This window comes from Syngnathoides biaculeatus, chromosome 3, assembly GCF_019802595.1.
Source record: "Syngnathoides biaculeatus isolate LvHL_M chromosome 3, ASM1980259v1, whole genome shotgun sequence".
Lineage (NCBI taxonomy): Eukaryota > Metazoa > Chordata > Actinopteri > Syngnathiformes > Syngnathidae > Syngnathoides > Syngnathoides biaculeatus.
In genome coordinates this window covers 1,673,367-1,677,103 of record NC_084642.1, presented here as the reverse complement: position 1 = coordinate 1,677,103, position 3,737 = coordinate 1,673,367, and positions in this window count along the sequence as shown.

The window sequence follows — 3,737 nt, the reverse complement described above, 5'->3', positions numbered from 1 at the left end:
CCCCCCCACACACACACACACACCACACACACACACACACACAACAACAAGACATTCCGTGCTCGTCGCGGTTCAATTCCCACCTCATTTTTTCTCCTTTTTGCAATAAAGGTTCGCAGCCCTTCTTTCCCCTCGTCCTGCTCTTGCTCACGTCTTCATTAAAGTGTCACTCCAAATTATTTGCCTGCGATCTCAATTAGCACATACGAGGCTGGGACCGCGGCGAGGACTACCCGCCGGTATTTCGAGCGCAACGGGGGTGACGGCCACGGACGGGAGGACGAGGTGGAGAGTTCAACCTCGGACACGTTTCTGCTCGCCGTCCGCTTCCCCTCCGAGTGCAATTAGACCGCCGCAAATGCGCGCGCGCAAAAAGTCGACGTCGGCCGATGATCGCCGCGAAAAGTCAAAAGATCGTTGGACGGTTCGGCAGAAATGAGGACACAAACCGAGACGCGCAGGCGATCGACACTATCGAGGCTCGTGGGCTCCGGTGCCGCGGAAAAGAATTTCTCACCATCTCGTGTGTTTAAAAATCAACAAGCAAATGTCCATGTCGGATAAACGCAAGCGGTGAAAGCGACTGACAACGACCTGCCCCCACCCCACTCGACCCAAGAACCACAGCAACTGTTTTCCATAACTGGCAATGATTCTTGCATCTCTCTGCGGAGATATTTTGGAATTTGAATATTTGAATTCGGCAATATTCTCTTACAGGATTTTCTGGCAAAGGTTTAATCAGACGCAGCAAGTCGTCCAGGTCCGGAAGTTGAAAAGCAGCCCCACCCCAATCACACCACAACTACGTTTGACTGTTGTTGTGATGTTTTTTTTTTTTTTTTTTTTAAATGAAATGCTGGGCTATATTTACACCAATGGTAATGAAATACACCTTCAAAAAGTTCATTTTCATCTCATTCGTCCATAGAATATTCTCTCATCAGTCTTTGGAGTCATTGAAATGTTTTGTTTTTCACAAAAGTAAGATGACCCTTTGTTCTGTTTTTGCTCAGCAGTGGTTTTCGGCTATTGATTCTGTTTTGCGTGTGATTTTTACCGTCTTTTCCTCATTAGTGAGTCATCAACTCCAGGCAAATTCAGCCCTTAATTCTAGGTTAGATGATGTCTTGAGTTCCTTTTGTGACCTGCTGAGTTGTCACGAAGCTCTTGGAGTCATTTTTATAGGTTTGTCCACGACTGGAAAGGTTCACCGCTGCTCCGTCTTTTCTCTATTTGTGGCTCGTGGCTTTCACTGTGGTTTTCTGGAGTCCTAAAGCTTGAGAAATGGCTTTGTGATTTCTCGCTCCAACAGGTCTGGAAGTAATTGGGCTTGCCTGTGGTCAGTGGAAAAAAACTCGGCAATACCAAAAATGTGATGAACCGCAGTTAATACTATTTCTACTACTGCACATGGTACTATTTCTACTACTTGATAGCATTTATCGTACCAGGAGGTATTTCTAGCATCTGGTGCTATTTCGACTATTTGGTAATATTTGTAACACCCATTTTAAATATCTAGTAAGAATTAAACCTGCCTTGTATAATTTCCAATACCTTGTACTATTTCTATCGCCTGTTACCATTTCTAGTACCAGGTACTACTGATCGCACTACCTAGTACTTTTTATGATCTTTACCACTCAGCACAGTACTATTGCAAGTAAATGCATGTATTACTAGCGTCCTCCGCTAGTGTGTCATCTAGTAACGGTTATTTCAACTACACAGTACCAGCCACCATTAATGGATATCGAGGGGTTAAAACATGTAATTTTGTACACAGTGTCATTAAAAAAAAAACAGTGTAGTGTGTGAGGTCCCCTTCATACGCCATACATACTGTGTTTTTTTTTTTTTTTTAGATTGATGCACGAGTTTTATCGGAGTGTCTGTCACATGGCCCGCAGACTCGGTGTCTCTAATGGAACCTTCATTTCCTTCATTTCCTCTGCACGCTGCCCCCGCAGGCCACGTGTAACACTCGCGCTGACCCCCACGGATGGACAACACCGCACATTTGTCTGGCACGCACGTATAATAGCACACCACCTTACACCTCGGAATTTTCCCACTGGAGAGCACAAGGCACAAAATGGCCCTGAGAACAAAAGTCAGCGCTCGAATATTTGCTGTTTGCATGACCGTTAGCCACCTGTTACTTTTTCTAGTACCAATACTAGTATAGTATAGCCTAGTCTTTAGCATATAGTAGTATAGCCAGCAATCCTGACTTTAGCCCATAACGGAAATTTTCTGCCTGCTGACAGCGTCAGAAGTAGTCATTTGGATTGCATTTCTACGAAAGCGTATTGCTGCCACACCATAAAAAAAAAAGTCACGTTTCACATAAACTAAACAGTCAAAGTTTCTCACAGTGTTTTGCCATTTATTTTTTTAGATCATTGATAGCAAGGACAAAAGACTGATGACATGGTCATGTTAGCTGGCTAATGCTAACAATGTGATTTATGCAAGCATATGTGAGAAATGTACGGAAACATATTACTGCCACACCAAAAAAAAGGTCGCGTTTCACATAATTATGTGTAAATATCACATAATTATGTGTAACGTTTCACATAATTATGTGATACTTACACATAACTTATCCCAGAATTACGTGAATTGCTTCACATAATTATGTGATACGTTACACATGATCGTGTGAAATTTACACATAAATACCTTTTTTTTGGTGTGGCAGTAATACATTTTCGATTTCTCAAATATGCTTGCATAAATCACATTGTTAGCATTAGGCAGCTAATGTGACCACGTCCTCACACTTTTGTCCTTGATATTAATGATATATATTAAAAAAAAAAAAAAAAAAATGGCAAGACAGTGTGAGAAACTTTGACTGTTTAGTTTGGAGTGAACTATTTTGTCGATTTTTGTTTGCCAAATCTAGAAAAGCCCGCAGGAGGTGCGAGGGGCGATAGTGTTATAGCGTTAGCTTTTATCTGTTTGCTTTTTGAAAAAAAAAAATAATAAAAAGTTGTGCGACGGTGACAGGGCCGCTCCATCAAAGAATTGCCGCTATCTCGTAGGCGCGGCCGTATTGCTCGCGTGCCACCTGGAGACGTATTACCTTAGTGTAGCTATCTGATAGCGACAAGCTACCTTATGATATGAAGAACTCAGCTGGGAATTTTGTGCGCTCCCGACGCAGGATTCCTCCCTCCATCTTTAATCTGAGCGCAAAACTCAACTCATCTGCGGGCGGAATGTTGAGTAATGCTAATGCTAACGTCCACATGATTGCATGAGTATCTCTATACAAACTGCTAATATGCTAATTGAACATTTTCTCGCGAATGGGGAGGTGCGAAAGCTATCAAGATGTAGCATATTTGTGAACTTTTAATGCCACCATGATTATTTTAAACCAGAATTTTGGGTGTCAAATGCGTTTGCCGTTTAAAACCAAGGTTTGTGTTTCCATTTGGGACTTTGAACCTGAGTGACGGTTTCATGATGTGCTTTCAAGATCGATGTGACACGTGCAACACGCGTGACAGTGTAGGACAAGACGACGACGGTACGAGTACCGTACAGAATGCTGTGTACTGTTCACCTGGTGATATTTTCCAGTTACGATCATCCATCACGCGTGTCGTCAGGCCTCCCAACAAAAACGAGTTTATTTCGGTCTTAAGTCCCAAAGCTGAGGACTGGCTCATCCGTCTTCAGCTTCGCACTGGCCATCAGTCACTGCGTACACACATCCC